The following is a 17,731-nucleotide window of genomic DNA, read 5'->3' on the forward strand; positions in this document are numbered from 1 at the left end:
AACCAGGTCTTAACCAGGACTAAACCAGGACTGAAACAGGTCTAAACCAGGACTAAACCAGGACTAAACCAGGACTAAACCAGGAGTGAACCAGGTCTAAACCAGTACTAAACCAGAACTAAACCAGGACTAAACCAGGAGCGCAGCCCCCGAGCCGATCACCTTCGCTGATGGGTTTTTTGTGATAAGAACACTAAAGTCACTTTCTCAGCGTGATCTGCCATTATTCCAGGAAAAGACCGGAAAATGGCACTTATTTCCAGGGCAACGGGCTTAATGGACATGCGTCAACTATTTTTCTCCCGTTCATTGTCGTTGATTTGCTTCACCTGACCCGCCCGTGTGTAACTACCCGCTCACATACCTGCCTGTAACTCCACAACATTAAAACCCGCCCCTTTCAGGAACTATTTGCGGGTACCCGACCCAGTAACGAAGTACAATATTTAAGTACAAATTTTAGGTATCTGTAAGTAAATTTTACAGTAGATACGTTTTACTTTTACTTTACTACATATGAGAGCAAGTATCTGTACTTTCTACTCCACTGCATTTTAGATCTGGACTGAATAGTAAAAAAGTACTTTTCTTTACGGTGAGACTTATTTTTAGCACATTTAATTTGAGTTTCCGTCCCAACTTTGAGCAAAACAGATACACAAAACACAAAAACGGTTAGAAGAAATAATACATCAATTGAATCACTTAAAATCACAATCATTATTATCAACTGTCTGCAAAATACTTTTACTTTATATTCTTTAAATATATCTTTAAACAGGTACTTTACACTTGTACTTAAGTAGATTTTTTCATGCGATACTTTTACTTGAGTAACCTTTTGCCCTTGTATTTGTACTTTTACTCAAGTAACAGTAACTTCATCCATCACTGCCCTATTCACCGAAGGATTTATTGTATTTCTGAGCAATAGAAACACCCACAATGAATAAATGCTAGATGGATATGTTTAAAGTCATACTGTGGAACATTCCAGGCAAAACAACAACATCTCCATGGAGACAAGCAGGTAGCAGTGCACTTTTAAGAGCTGTGTATAGTGTCATTTGGGTTTGAGATGGAGAGGTTGAGGTGGCTGATGGTTCTGCTGCTGTTGGGGCTGAATGAGGAAGTAGACAAAGAATGTATTTTTATGTGGTTTTGTGATTGACAGACAGATCGTAAGAGCTGTGTTCATCATTTTCCATATTCAGATTTGTACATAACCGGGTTCCAAGAGTCAGAGTTAGAAAATCGATAGTTTGGTGATATTTAAATTGAATGTGCGTCTCTCAGTTTTATTCATTTTACACGGAATTAATATCAAGTGACTATATTATTGTTTTGTAGTTTTTATCTCCTGATGGTGGCTGATGGTTCTGCCAGTGGAGATGAATGAGGAAGTAGACAAAGAATGTATTTTGTGTGAGTTGTTTGTAGATTGTGATTGGCTGATATTACGTCATGTTTGCACTGTTTCTCCTTACGACTTCTTCTGTATATTTGTATTACTATATTTCTTTATTGTACTTTCACTAGTACATGTACATTGATATAATAGTGCCTCATTTGACAAAAGTTTCTTGCGATTTTTGCTGCTTATTTTGAATGTATTATTGCCATTTATATTTTTGCTCTTTGTTATTATGATGTACCGTAATTTCCAGACTATTGAGCGCACCTGAATAAAAGCCGCAGGTGTCCACATTTTCAAGAACGTTTTGAAGTCAGCTTTTATCGCCTCTGAAAGCTTTTGTCGTCTTTTTGCATTGAGTCAGTTCATCACGCTGCTGTCGCCAACGTCTCACCATCGACTCATTCATGCCGAGCTCACATGCAGCAGCTCTATTTCCTTCTTTGTCAGCCACATCAATCGCCGTTAACTTAAAAGCTGCATTTTCTGCATTTCTTTGTGTGTTTTCCATGAGGAGGGTGTGTATGAAGCGCAAAATAACTGTTCAAAACAAAATCAAATGAGCATCTTCTTCAGGGCATCACCCTCCATCTCTTGCCAAGCTCTACTGCTCATGTCTCCTGCAGAAAGAGCCTCTGTCCTGTCTGTATCATGTAAGGTCTTGGAGGATTTCAGCAGATTTCAGGCGCTCTCAGGGGCAGGGCTAGTTGTATCAATCAGGTATGAGTGGATGTGTGGCTACTGAAGTTTGAGACATTTTTTCTCGTCATTTACACACACGGGTAAAGATGTATCCCCCTCACTAATGTTCATTTAGCATCATAACTTATTTTATCACACTGCGATAAACTATTTTAGTGCACTGACACCGCACAGACATCAGCCTTTTCTGCACTCAGACTGCGCGTATCCATTGTTACCAAACCATAGACCGTGCATATGAATGGACAATGTGCCAAACAAAGAATCCGTCCAAATATCTGCCGCATCGTTTTATTAGCCACAGGGTTCAAAGTGTGAGAAAAAAGTTGCGACTTATAGTTCAGAATTTACGGTAAACTCTCACAAATTAGTAAAGTTTGTCTAAGTGTTCCAGCAGTCCTCTGAGTAAGGGTATGCAAAAATATGGAAATATGGAAATATCGATATATCGTATCGCTTAATGTGATGATACAGTATCGATATCATGGGCTGCTGTATCGATATATATCGCCAAGAGTATTTTTTGGTATATTTTACTAAATTATTTTGTTACAGTGCTACAGTTTTGTTGCTTGTTTAAAGGAAGGAAACTTTTTTATGCAACACATTTGACACTTTCACTTTTCTGATGAATAAAATGTTTGTGTTTCATATGAACTTTGCACAAAAAGTGGTTTAACAAAGACTTTTAGTATCACAGACATGATTTAGTCTTTATTTTTATTGAACTATATCGAATCGATTTGAAATATATCGTACTGAATCGAAAGCTCGCTGTATGATATATGATATCTGTATGAGATATGTATCGTATCGTGGCCCATGTATCAAGGTATGTATCGTATCGGCAACTTCATAATGATACCCAGCCCTACCTCTGAGGTTGGATTTTCGGAGCCAAAGTTAGAAAATCCAAAATGTTGAAAATTAAATTGAATGTGCGTCTCTCAGTTTCAGTCTTTTTACCTTGACTGAATCTCCAGTGAGCGCCCATGCTCGTTTTAGTGCTTGTGAAGGGAACATTACCAAGTGGGGCAACATATTTGCATTTTTAGCTCAATTTAAGGGCTTTATGCAAAGTTATGTTGAGTATACTGGAAAACTACTGAATCATGTCAGACTTTCAGGTTTGCTCGACCTGAAAGTCTGCGGTGCAAACACACCAGCTCGGAGTAGTGCACACAGTTCTGTTGTTGTGTTCTTAGGCCTGACACTTCACCCACAGCGCCTACGTGTGAGTGCGGGTTGTGAATAAGTAAACAAATAACTGACTTTAGTGTAAATTATTAAAGTGTTCACATTACACTATCTTCTGATTTGTGTTATTATATTGTTTCCTCGTCACAAACGGGTCTGAAGTTGTGATTTGTTTCATTCACACATGTTTAACTCTGCATATTTAAGCGGAATTCTTTTCTCAAACAGGAAACACTCTCTTCCACCTTGTGATGTCATGTGATGATACAGGGAGGTGCTTTTTAAACTTTTAAAAAAAAAAACTCATTTGGATGATTTCAGACCTGGAATTGCCGATCTCTACTGAACAAAAGATAAAAGATAGCTGTTAAACTAAAAAAAAGTACAGCTTCATGACATCACAAGGTGGAACAGAGCATTTTGAGCTTTGGAGATGCTAATACTGTATTTTGTAGGGAGGGAGAGAGAGAAAGAGAGAAGAAAGAACAAGAGAGAGGGAGAAGGGAGAGAGGGTGAGGGAAAAGTGAAGGAAGAAGAAGAGAGAGAAGAGAGAGAATAGGGAGAGAGGTGTGGGGGAGAAGAGAGAGGGATAAGGGAGGAAGAGAGAAGGAAGGAAGGAAAGAGAAGAGAGGGAGGAGAGAGAGGAGGATGAAGAAGAAGAGAGAGGAAGAAGGGAGAGAGGTGTGGGGAAGAAGAGAGAGGGGGAGTAGGGAGAAGAGAAAGGGAGGGGGAGGGAGGGAGAGACGGAGAGAGATGGAGAGGAGGAAGAAGAGAGAGGGAGAAGGAAGAGAGGGATGAGGGAGAAGAGAGAGGAGGAAGAAGAGAGGGAGAAGGAAGAAGAAGAGAGGGAGTAGGAAGAAGAAGAGAGGGAGAAGGAGAAGAGAGAGAAGGGAGAAGGAAGAAGAAGAGAGGGAGAGAGAGGTGAGGAGAGAGAGAGAGGAGAAAGAAGAAGAGTGAGGGAGGAGGGAGAGAGGAGAAGAGAGACTGAGAGGGAGAGAGAAGGAGGAAGAAGAAGAGAGAGGGAGAAGAGTGAGGGAGGAGAGAGAGAGGAAGAAGAAGAAGAAGAGAGGGAAGAAGAAGAAGAGAGAGGGAGAGAGAGAGAGAGAGGAGGGAGAAGAGAGAGAAGAAGAAGAAGAGAGAGGAGAAGAGTGAGAGGAGAGAGAGAGGAAGGAAGAAGAAGAGAGAGGGAGGAAGAAGAAGAAGAGAGAGGGAGAAGAGAGAGACTGAGGAGGGAGAGAGAGAGAGGAAGAAGAAGAGAGAGGGAGAAGAGTGAGGGAGAGAGAGAGAGAAGAAGAAGAGAGAGGGAGGAAGAAGAAGAAGAGAGAGGGAGAAGAGAGAGACTGAGGAGGGAGAGAGAGAGGAGGAAGAAGAAGAGAGAGGGAGAAGGAAGAAGAAGAGGGAGAGAGAGAGGAAGAAGAAGAGAGAGGGAGAAGAGTGAGGGAGGAGAGAGAGAGGAAGAAGAAGAAGAGAGAGAGAGGAAGAAGAAGAAGAGAGAGAGAGGAAGAAGAAGAAGAAGAGAGGGAGGAAGAAGAAGAAGAAGAGAGAGGGAGAAGAGAGAGACTGAGGAGGGAGAGAGAGAGGAGGAAGAAGAAGAGAGAGGGGAGGGAGAGAGCGGTGGGGGAGAAGAGAGAGAGGAAAGAGGAGGCAAAGTGTGAGGAGGAGGGAGAGAGGTTGGAGAGGAGGGAGAGAGAGGGCACAAAACACCTGTTGCCGAAGAACAACATGAGATTTTTCTTTTCATTTTCCCACACTGGCTGTCCATACACAGGTCTGATAGAGCTGTTGTCCGACCTCCGCGACTCTGAATACTTTCACACAAATCACTTTTCGATCACGATCACACGAACACGGACATGAGGCAAGTCCACTTTACAGTCTTTTCCTGTGACCCGAGATCTGTCGTTTGTCTCTGTCCCCCTCCCCCCTCCCCCACTCCCCTCTCCGTGCTGTCCCTCTCAGCTGTTCCCCCTCGTCTGCTCCCCCTCCCCCTCTTCCCTTTCAGCCCCTCCCCTCATCCCTCTCGGCCCCTCCCCTCGTCCCTCGTCCCTCTCGGCCCCTCCCGTCCGGGGCCCGTCACATGCTCGGCTCCTCAGAGGTGACTTTGACACTGTCCACAGCTCCGTGCTTAAATCCCATAAAACCAAAAGGAGGAGGGAGATTTTTTTAATTTTTTTTTTCACGCGCTAAAGACACAGACTGAATCATATCACCGCAGCCTCTTCTAATGACAATAGGTGTAATTAAATATGTTTTTCTTTTATTAAACTGTCGGCCCGCTGTTAAGTGGAAAGCCATTACGAAATAATGATCTATTTATCTTGTGATTGTCTTTTTAACTCTTCACTGCCAGTGTTTTTGTAAAAGCGAACTCCAGCCTGACTAAAAGGATTTAGTGCTACAATAAAATATGAATGTGTGTGATGACAAAAAAGTCCAAGTCTCTGCTTCAACTTAAGAAAATCATTTGTTCAAAGTTAATTTCTTCTTTTGTCAACAGATAATCAACAGCAGTTTCATCAAAATACGACCATTCTGAAACTAAAAGCTGGACATTTTGTTCTTGGAAGTGGACGGTGGGGATTTGTAAGACTAAAGTGTTGTCCTTGGCAGACAAAGAGTTAAAAAACTTTTGCTTGAACCACTAATGTCTATTTTCAGATTTAAGATTTTAAGACCCTTGCCTGCTGAATCCAGAATTCTGTGAAATCTGTGTTTTTATACAGAGGAATATCAGCCTGGTCCCCACTCCCTCACTCGTCCAATCAGATTTGTTTCTTTCAGTGATGCACGTGAAAGGAAGCAGCTCATTGGTCAGACGTCATTTGGAACAAAATCAGACTCTCCAACCTCAGATTTACTCTTAATGATTTATTCTTTGATTATGCACAACTCTTTCCTCTCTTTTGCTGATTCTCTGTATCCCCCTTGCCTCTCCTCTGTCTCTCTCTCTCTCTCTCTGTATCCTCTCTCTCTTTCTCCATTTCTCTCTCTTGCCTCTCCTCTCTCTGTAACCCTCACTCTCTCTCTGTACCCCCTCCCTCTCTATATCGCTCTCTCCTCTTTCTCTCTCTCTCTATCCCTCTCTCTCTCTGTATCCTTCTCTCTCACCTGTCTCTCTTTCTCTCTCTCTTTCTCTCTCTCTGTATCCCTCTGTCTCTCCTCTCCCTCTGCATCCCTCTCTCGCCTCCCCTCTCTCACTCTGTCTCTCTCTGTATCCTGCTTTCTCTCTCACCTGTACTCTCTCCCCTCTCTCTCTCTCTCTCTCTCTCTCGCTCTCGCTCTCTCTATCCCTCTCTCACACCTCTATTCTCTCTCTCCCCTCTCTCTGTATCCCTCTCTCTCTCTATCCTCTCTCTCTCTCTCTGTGTATCCTCCCTCTCTCTCTCTCTCTCTCTCTCTCTCTCTCTCTCTCTATCCCTCTCTCTCACCTCTATTCTCTCTCTCCCCTCTCTCTGTATCCCTCTCTCTCTCTCTCTCTCTCTCTCTCTCTCTCTCTCTCTCTCTCTGTATCCCTCTCTCTCACCTCTACTCTCTCTCTCCCCTCTCTCTGTATCCAACTCTCTCTATCCTCTCTCTCTCTCTCTCTCTCTCTCTCTGTGTATCCCTCTCTATCTCTCTATCCCTCTCTATCTGTATCCCTCTCTCTTGCCTCTCATGCTCTCTCTCTCTCTATGTATCCCTCTCACACTCTCTCTGCTCTCTCTCTCTCATGCTCTCTCATCCTCTCCTTTGTTTCTCCTCTCCTCCTCCCTTTCTTTATATCCTTCTCTCCTCTACTCTCCTCTCTGCCTCTGTATCTCTCTCCTCCCCTATCCTCTGTATTTCTCTCTCCCTCTATCGCCTTACGTCTCTCCCCTCTCCCTCCTCTCCTCTCCTCTCCTCTCTCTCTCGTCTTTCTCTGGCAGTGTTCCACAGTCTGATTTACAGCTCTTACATCTCTTCAGCTTTCAGCACGCACGGCTCTTCATCTTCTTCAGGGGTTGCTTTACCTTTACTCCGAGCACCACTCACTCCCAGAGAAAACAAAAACGCCACTCCTCTCCTCCACCCTCTCCTCCTCTCCTCCTCCCTCTCTCCTCCTCTCTCCTCTCCTCCTCTCCTCTCCAGTCCCCGCTCTCAGCTGTTGTCCTGGGACTCTGGGATACGGAATGTCACCATTGACGTCACGCAGCATTCCTCAGATTCCCGCCCTGGCCCTGTAATCAGAGACATCACACACTCTCTCACACACACTCACACACACTCACACACACTCACACACACTCACACACACTCACACACACTCTCACACGCTCTCCATTCACTGCACACACTGACCAGAGCGGGGGGACACACGTACACACTGGGTTATGTTCCAAACTGGACAACATCCGAACGCTTGTGGTTTGGGTTAAAGGTACAATGTGTAACTTCCTGAAGGCGCTGTGATTCCGTGGAAACAGAATGTTAAAACCGTACTTTGGAACATTCTCCGTGGAGATAGACAAGTTTTATACTGTAAGGAAGATCATAACCAAAGAAACAACGAGAAGGATTATGTATTTCAACTAAAATTACAATATTACGTTAAAAATGTCTGCACATCACAACCTTAAACTTTTTCGTCGACTTTAAAAAACATCTATCTGTCTAATAATCACGACTACCGCTACGTATTAATTTATTTCGGGATATAACGTCGATAAATTTGTCTGTTTTCTTGGCCTACAAATCTCGGTTATATTTTCGGCAGCGCGATATTACTGACCACTTCCAAAATACACGGGCGTCTCCTTTGGGACTGCTCACGTTCTATTCCTATCTGCGACGTAAAATAGCCTCTCTATGTTTAACTTGTGTTGGATTTGAGTACGAGGGGAGCACCAGTGAGGTATTTCAGGATATACCGCTGAAGTAATGCCCCTGGACTGGTCTGGAGCTATACTTAGGCCGTTACAATAGACCCTTCGGTGTTTGTAAACAGAACGCCGGTGTTCTGAAGTCTCCGTGTTCTTCTTATTGGCGGTAATGCGTTTTTAAAGGTTCTATACTACGCAAAATTCACTCTTGTGCGCTTGAAGTCATCTTATAATGCTGTTATCTCCTCAAAAACATACCCGGAGTTGTGTTTTGTTTCATTCGTGCATGTTTGAGTATCTTTATTATTAGTCCTGTCTGCATCTCCAAAGCTCGAAAGGCTCTGGTCCTCCTTGTGATGTCACGAAACCGTATTTTTCAAGTTAACAGCTACATTTGATCTTTTGTTTAGTAGAGGTTATAAATTCCAGAACCTGTTTACACGAGAACGCTTGCGGGTAAAAACGACAAAATATTTTATCGTAAGTGGAAAAGTTGAATAAGTTCCGCCGTAGTGTTTCCGTCTACACTGCCCAAGACGCAAAACTCTGGTCAGATCTGCTCACGTCGCGTACACGTTTACGTAACATACATACAGTACACAGAAACAAACATGTTGGATGGCATGCATATCCAATCGAATTCCATACATTTTTGTGTCACCGTATGCATGCAGATTTCCTCCCGAAAACACTTGTCTTAACATGGAATAAAAAGTGAAGAAGTGACGCCACTTTTGCGTCTTCTGTTCAGACCGTCGTCATATAAACATAGCCTGAAATCATGCAAAAGATTCGAGTGAAGGTGTATGGAGTCGAGAGCGCTTTTTTACAGTCTTGGTCTCCTCTCGGACTTAAACGTATTTGGACTTGGTCTCGTCTTGGTCTTGATGCTGCTTGGTCTCGGTCTTGTCTTGGACTCAAAGTCTGACACTTGACGAGTGCGATCATATTTCATTACAGCTGTAAATGTGCAGAGGCTGCTAAATATCACTGCGAAACCAGTAAGAGAATGTAACTGTAAATGTTATGAACTTGAAAAAGCTCACTTGATTAAAGTGAGTTTGAAGTTGTTTTCTGTAACGTGCCAGTGGAAGTGGGATTAAAGACGGGGTTCTCAAACTGGGTGAGGGTCCAAAAAAGGGGACAGAGTGCAATACAGTTTGCTTGACCTATTTTAAGCATAAATGAACATTAATCAGATAAAATGGAGATAGATTTATAAAAGCATTGCTATATATGTGCCAAAATAACTGTAAAATACAAATAAATATCGGAAATGACAAAGATGGTCTTGATTTGGTCTTGATGGGCCGTGGTCTTGATCTTGTCTCGTCTTGGCCTTTAAAAGTCTTGGTCTTGTCTCGGTCTTGACTCTCAGAGGTCTTGGTCTTGTCCTGGTCTCAAGACCCTGTGGTCTCGGACAGGTCTTGGTCTCGATTAGTGTGGTCTTAACTACAACACTGAAACACATTGGAGCACTTCTTATTATCTCATGACATCACAAGGTGGAGCAGAGTGTTTTCTGTTTGAAAGAAGAGCTCAGCCTAAATATGCAGGATTTGTGTGTTAAACATGTGCGAATGAAACAAAACAGAACTCCAGGCATGTTTTTGATGAAGAAACAACATTATAAACTGGCTAAAAGCTCACAAGAATCATTTTTTTGTAATACGGGACCTTTAAGTTAAACTGAATATTTGCCATTCTCTGCAGTGATGAACCTGAGCAGCAGAGCCTCCAGCACACGCACACAGAGTTCACAGATTCTTGTCACTCGGCACCACACACATGTTGGGCTCTCGCTGCCAGCCCCTGAAGAGCCAAGGATTTCCCAGAATCCCCTGGTGTAAGTGCCCCCCCGAGCGTCAGCGAGGCACAGGTGGACAGTTATCGTACACGAACATGGCAGCATTCCACTGGGAAGGAGCTTTTGATTCACGATCAAAGAAGTTCAATGACAAGCCACGGCCGGTGTAGTACTCGAGTATATAAGCACATAACATTGTGTCATTAGGCTCATTAAAGGTCCTACATTACACAAAACTGACTCTTTTAAATTGCTGTTCTTTGCATTTGCACCTCTACAAGAACTTTGGCGTGTCTGTTCTGTTTCATTTGATTCAACGATCTTGTAAACAGCTCCCAAAAAAGGACAAGAAGTCTCTTCAACCAGAAATGCAGAATATTGGCTGCATGGACCACATAATTTTTGAGTTCAGCCAACAACAAGGCTTTGAGCACCTGGGCTGGCAATCATTTTGTAAACTGTGGTCCAAAGCAAGAGAAATGATCTGATTTTTCCATCACTTTTTCATGACCTAAAGTGAATTTTCCATGACTTTACAGCACAGTACATGTGTAGAATTGATCAGACTTTTAGGGTTAAATATGAAATGTTAACCCTTTCCACTCACCTTATGGTTTGGGATTATAGTTTTTTAACATTCAAAATACTGTCAGTGCATTTATTGTCATTTCTTTTAAACAAAAGATGCACACGCTTAGAAATAATCATAATAGCCTCATGAGAACTTAACAGAACGCTGTAGTTGCATGAAAGACATACTAAAATTCCATGACTTGAGTTCAGCCAACAACAAAGATATGAGCACCTGGGCTGGCAACCATTTTGTAAACTGTGGTCCAAAGCAAGAGAAATGATCTGACGAAGGCTTTTTGCCGAGACGTAATGTTTTGGACATCGGCCGTCTGAGTGTTCTGTGTGTTGTTTTCACTTTTAGAATACTGTTACCTCATCAAAAACATGCTCAAGAGTTGTGTTTTGTTTCATTTCCACATGTATGACTAACTCTTTTTTATTAATCTGTCTCCATCTCCAAAGCTCAAAATGTTCTGTTCCAGTTTGTGATGTCATGAAGCTGTAGTTTGCAAGTTAACAGCTACTTTTTACCTTTTGTTCAGGAGAGATTGGGAATGTTTGGGCTGAAATTGACAAAATGATTCTAGTGAAGGTGTATTAGGTTAGGTTATGTTGCTTTATTCGTACCTGTAGGTAAATTTGAGTCTGGTCCCACATTTCACATTGCATTTGTCCACATTATGTGCAATAAACTTGTATAAAAACACAATTACAAATGAAAGTGTTATAGTGCTTCAGTGCAGAATGGCTTTGTTCCATAAATAATTAATTAAATTCATCCATCACACTTGTCTCACCATAAATATTAAATATATAAAAACAACACACACAAGATTTTTTTCCCAAGACAAACATACTAAAATCGATAGATAAATAGATTACAATTTATTCATAAGCACGACAGCAGCTGGAACGAAGCTCCTTTTAAAATTAATTTGGGAAGCAGCTGAAACTTTGAGTTTAGTAGATGTTGCAGGTCTTTTAGAATACTCCGGGTCATCCTCTGTAACTGTCTTGAGTAAAGGGAGTCCAGGCTTCTCTGAGGATGGACAATCTCTCCCATTTAACCAACTGATTCAGGGAGTTCTTGTTTTTAGCACTTTAGACTTTAAAAACACTATGGAGCACATGGCATACATGACATCACAAAGTGTTTTTCTGTTTGAAAAGAGAACGTGTGCGAATGAAACAAAACAAAAGGTTAAAGGTAGCTGTCAACTTGAAATCTTACGCTTCATAACATCACACTGCAAAAAAGCTTGGCCAAAATGTAAGAACATAAACACTTAAATCTATCAGAAAATGACTTAAAAGCAGTGAAATTATCTGTCCATGCAGCAACATAATTTTACTTCACAATTTATCTTAAAATAAACTACCTCTAGACTAGAATTAAGGAGTCTCAGAGCTAGTAAACAGAAAATAAATCTGAAAACAAGATGAATAACCTGATACAAGTTTTGGCCAGATTAGAGAAATTTGCAGTGCAGTAATTACTCAAACATGTGTGGATAAAACAAAACACAACTCTAGTTATGTTTTTGAGGAGATAACTACATAACAACAGCTAAAAACTCACAAGAATCCATTTTGTGTAATATAGGACCTTTAACAAATTAGGGTTAGGGTTAAATTAACTTAATAAAACCTCACTGCAAAAAACAAAATAGCTAAGTTAATATGACTTGAATTAAGAAAGTTTTATCATGATTTGAGTAAATTTCATTCATTTTCAAAATTATCTGCCAGTGGAACAAGGCTTTTTGTACTTAAAACATGAAAATACATCTTGCTACACTTAAAATAAGAAAAACAACAACTTTTTGCACTTAAAATAAGAAACAAACCCGAATCAAAATCTAAATCTAAAACACACTTATTCCAGAATCAGAAATCAGAAAATGACTTAAAAGTAGTGAAATGATCTTGTCCAGTTATAGTTGTCAGTTTTACTTGACAACTTATCTTAAAATAAACTACCTCTAGACTAGAATTAAGCACTCTCAGAACTAGTAAGTACATAATAAATCTGAAAACAAGATAAATAACCTGATAGAAGTGTTAAAATCTTGGACAGACTAGAGAAATTTGCACATGTGAATGAAACAAAACACAAATCTAGTTATGTTTTTGAGGAGATAACTATATTACAACAGTTAAAAACTCACTGCAACCTTAAAACATTTCGATAACATTTTTCTCAGAGCTCTACCAGTTTTTTTCTTTTTTTTCTTAACATGCCGTTGTGGTCTGGAGGCTGTTGTCGTGAAGGGCCACTATCTGCTCCCACACCCCGCTCTCCAGACACTGTTCCTGGGGGAGTACAACGGTCTCGCCTGGGAAAGTCCCCGCTCACCCACAGTACAATGCTATAAGCTCTCGTACGGATAGGCTGCTGTCTGCTGGAGCACTGTTGTCATGACACCCGAGGGACCAATATGAACTTTTCTTGCTGACTGGCGACTGTGGTAACGGTTTCCTGAAAGTAATTTGGCGTTTAAAGACTGCTACTTGCCACCTTTAGTGTTTCGAGATTATAGCTTACATAGGTAACAATTTGAGGATATTAGATCAATCAGAATTTAGTTTTGGATTGTTGAACGCCATGGCAACGGTGTGCATTTTTCATCGCTCGGAAAACCTTAGGAGCTGATATAGGCTAATATGAATTCAGCAAGTCAATTCTAAGGCTTCAGTGTTTTTCTTTTTTTGTGTTTTTAATTCGTTTTGATTTTAAAGGTATAATAGATTTTTATTTTAAAGGTTTCATGGTGTGATTTTAAACATATCGATCTCACATTTATTCATTACGAGTGTTTCTATTGCTCAAAAATACAAAAATCCCTTCTGTGAATAGGGGCGACTCTCCATAGATCTGAACTGTAATGCGGCGTGCTGTAAATTGCTACATTTCTGTGGAGACAAGCAGGTAGACTTCACCAGAAAAGTTGTGAACCTTTACCTGAAGTAAAATTCACATATTGTTTTTGATAATGGTGTAATTTTTTTCTTAATAGCAAAGCATTAATACATCCTCAAGGTGTTTATCCAATCAAAACCACACTTTGGGTTGCCAGATCCTTTGTAAACCCGTAATAGAGCGTCCTGCATGCCCCACCTTTAAGGTTTTTTTTCTATGTATTTAAGTAAATTTAGTGCCGATATATTGCATAAGGTGCTGTATACTGTCTACACCTATTTAGAAAGCATTTTATTGTCCGAGAACCAGGAAGTGTGCTGTTGGCATGCTAGTGTCCTTTGCATTTCTGTGACAGCAAAACTTCACTCTGTTCTCTGAAAGTTGAGTGAAAAGTGCCTATAAACTCATCATTAGGGCTGGGTATCATTCACAAGTTGCCGATATGATACATACCTTGATACAAAAGCCACAGTACGATACATACCTCGATACAAAAGCCACGGTACGATACATACCTTGATACAAAAGCCACGATGTGATACATACCTTGATACAAAAGCCACGATGTGATACATACCTTGATACAAAAGCCATGAAACGATACATACCTTGATACAAAAGCCAGGATACGATACATACCTCGATACAAAAGCCACGATACGATACATATCTCGATACAGTGAGCTTACAATTTGATACGATTCAATACGATATATTTCAAATCAAATAAACTGATACTGTTTAATAAAAAATAAAGGCTAAATCATGTCCTTGTGATATTAAAAGTGTTTGTTAAACCACTTCTTGGGCAAAGTGAATATGAAAAATTTCAACCATCAAAACAGAGAAAATGTCAAATGTGTTGCATAAACGAGTTTCTTTCATCTAAATAAGCAACAAAACTGAAGCACTGTAACAAAATAATTTAGTAAAATATACCAAAAACTGCTTTTGGTGATATATTGTTACAATAGCACATGATATTGATACTGTATCATAACATTAAACTATACTCTATCTCGATATTTCAATATTTTTGAACATGTCTACTCATCATAGTGAATAATTAGGATACTTTGGACCACTGCAAACAGTTTTTTCATGTTTTTGAGGTAGTAAAAATCAGATACAATGCTTATAATTTCTGGATATTCTTATTAGCCAAACAGTAAAGTGTATGTGGGTCCGGTCAAGTGGTAACGGAGGGAAACAGGGGCAGATTTTTTACATTCAAATAGTTCTTATTCAGAAACTAGAGGGACTATTGAAATAAGTAAAGTATCAGAATGTAGGAAAGAGTTACACTCCAACAGGGTCAAGTTAAACCTGTCATATTCTTTCAAGTTGTTGACAAAAAATTTAAAAACTCATGTCGGTAACGGAGGGAATAAAATATGCAGCACTTTTTGGGCAATAAATCCAAACAGTGATAACTCTTGGTTCTCACTTACATATCCTTAACAAACTGGTTTGAATATTTGCTTCATATAGTTTTCTACCATATGGTACAAGATTAGGTTGAAAAACCTTTTACTTTTTGAGTCATGAGATTTTTTATTAAGAAAGGTCATGGTAACGGAGGGAAAATTGTGCAAGCAAGTGGAAGGTGCATGATTTTGCATAATTTGTCAGCTTTTTTCTTCCGAATACTTTAATATTACTTCAAAATGACTATTTCTATAAAATATGTCAGTCCTTCCAAGCAAATTTTTATCATTTTAAATCTTTTTTTTTTTTTTAAATCATGTACCTTCATCAACAGTTCAAAGATGGAATAACACAAGATATGATGAAATACATCCATTTATTGACATGATTTGCAGGTCTTTGAAATTTGGGAAATAATTTTTGTTCCATGTTTCATACATGGTCTGTTTAAAACGTATGGAACTTTAGAACCAAAAATGGTACAGAAAAAAGGTAAACAGTTTCATAAACTAGAGTACATATGTATCTGTTGAATACATTTTTATATCAGATGCATTAACTTGAATTTTTGGCCTTGCTGTTTACTTCTGCTTGACCGGGCCCATGTGTAGATAAAATGTAGGAATGTTAAATGTATAGAAGCTTGGTTTATGTTGTAATCCATTCATATCCTTGGTGTGGCAGTGAAAGCTTTAGAGCAGGGTTAACAGAGCAGACAGGCCCATTTCCTCTCCTGTCTCCTGTTATGTAATATTTGTTGTGGTCTGACCCTCTTACGTAGTACACTGTAATACCTGGGATGCCTTCAAGTGCAGCTTTGAAAAATACGGTTTTAAAAATGTGGCCTTGTGAGAAACTGCTGTAGAGAAGGGGTTGAGAAACTGGTTGTGTAAAATGCTTGTGTATTTGTACAATGTGTTCTGTGTTACGATGGCTCACTTAAAGGTGCATTGTGTAACTTTTCTGGTGGAGTTTGCTGGTTTGTTAAATACTTTTCACCATGGAGATGTTATTGCTTTGCCTTTTTTCCACAAACTGACTCTGATAACTTTTAACTTATAACTTTTCTGGTGGACTGTCCATCAAATGCTTTTCTCCATGGAGATTATTATTATTGCCTTGTCTGGAATGTTTCACAGTATGGCATTGAAACCTTTCGATCTTCATGGAGACCAAATCAGACCAAGTTACAGGTCAGATCTGTGGAGAGGTGACCTCGCTCACAGTCAGAATACCTGTTTTTTCGAGGCATTTTTGAGTTATAAAACCACCTGTAATTGAATAAAGGTAAAGTAGAGCTGTTTAATGTCATACTGTCATTACAAAATCATTTCAGGCAGAGAGATGACATATCCATAGAAACAAGTAGGTTACAGATAGTACACATCCTATAACTGCACTATAAGTACTTAACACAAGCACCATCCCACCAAACTAAGTCATAATTACAAGAACATGAAAACCTGTCATACGCAATTTAACATGAGTAAAGGTGTGGAGTTGTGTGTAGGCGTTACAAACTTGTATTGTGAGAGTATATTTGTGTCTTAAGTACAGAGGCCCGTGGAACAAAGGGGAGCGGGTGCCGGCTGGGTGCAGGCAGGGTGCAGGCAGGGTGCAGACGGGAGCTGGAGAGGGTGACAAGGTTTTGATCTACCTATGAAGACTCCCTTTGAGATGCTAACGCTACGAGGTACGCGGCGGTGTGACAGCGCAACTGGCATCGAGATAATGAGTGGAGCACAGGAACTAACGCGGATATACAAGAAACAAATCTGAGAACGAGAAAGGGAAGTGTAGAGAAAATGTATGGAAGTTATGGAGATGTTTTTGAATGGGGAACTTTCAAATAGTGGTATTGTAGTCACGAGAATTGCTACATCAACTTAAGCAATGTATTTTTGAGGTCAATATTTATCGTGTGTACATTTTCTTTGCGTTACTGGGAAATTTGTGGTTATTTTTACATCTAATATAACAAAATCTGAGCTGTTCAAGGTTTTGTTTTCAATATTTTCGTCTACCATATTTTTTGGACTATAGGGCGCACCGGATTATAAGGTGCATTATCAAAACAAATAGTCAGATAAGTCAAACTTTATTCAACTCATTCACAATAACTCTCAACGTTGTTCAGTTGTAACGCATAAAATACAAAACAATACACTTTTTCAGTTCATTCCTCTTTCACAAATCCATCAAATTCTTCATCTTCAGTGTCTGAGTTTAACAGTTGGGTGATTTTGGCATCAAGCATTCCCGGATCCCTCTCATCATTATCCGAGTCAGTCTTGTTGCTGTTACTTAGCTGTTCAGTGATGATTCCGGCCTTTGTGAAAGCTCGGACGACACTTGAGACTGATCCCTTAGCCCAGGCATCCACGATCCATTGGCAGATAGTGTCGTAATTCGCCAGGCGTTGTTTCCCTGTCTTGGTGAATGTGTATTACTCCGCGAGGCTCTTGACTGCAGTAGCCGTAATGCTCCGACAATCCATCAATCGGTGCGGCTTCGTAGTTTACCAAAGTCGTACTAAAACATTTTGACAGATTTTTGAGCACCGTGTACCACATAAAATCGGTTCGAGGTCAGTAAGCGCAACCAGAATGAATACATAAGACGCATTGTCGATTTTTGAGAAAATTAAAGGATTTTAAGTGCGTCTTATAATCCGAAAAATACGGTATATTTACATAAAGGTGCACTATGTAACCTGCTTGTTTCTATGGATATGTCATTGCTCTGCTTGAAATGTTCCACAGCATGACATTAAAGAGCTCCACTTTACATTTATTCAATTGCAGGTGGTTTTATAGCTCAAAAATACCCAGAAAAACAGACATTCTGGCTGT

General features: G+C 40.2%; 1 protein-coding gene across 2 annotated transcripts in view; it reads left to right on the top strand.

Moving 5' to 3' along the window:
- mef2d (myocyte enhancer factor 2d) overlaps positions 1-17,731 on the top strand; it is a 270,090-nt gene that overhangs the window by 206,655 nt on the left and 45,704 nt on the right. The gene's annotated exons all lie outside the window — the stretch shown is intronic.

The sequence above is a fragment of the Boleophthalmus pectinirostris genome, unplaced genomic scaffold (assembly GCF_026225935.1).
Source record: "Boleophthalmus pectinirostris isolate CB_2022bp ecotype Guang Dong unplaced genomic scaffold, ASM2622593v1 HiC_scaffold_6, whole genome shotgun sequence".
Classification (NCBI taxonomy): domain Eukaryota; kingdom Metazoa; phylum Chordata; class Actinopteri; order Gobiiformes; family Gobiidae; genus Boleophthalmus; species Boleophthalmus pectinirostris.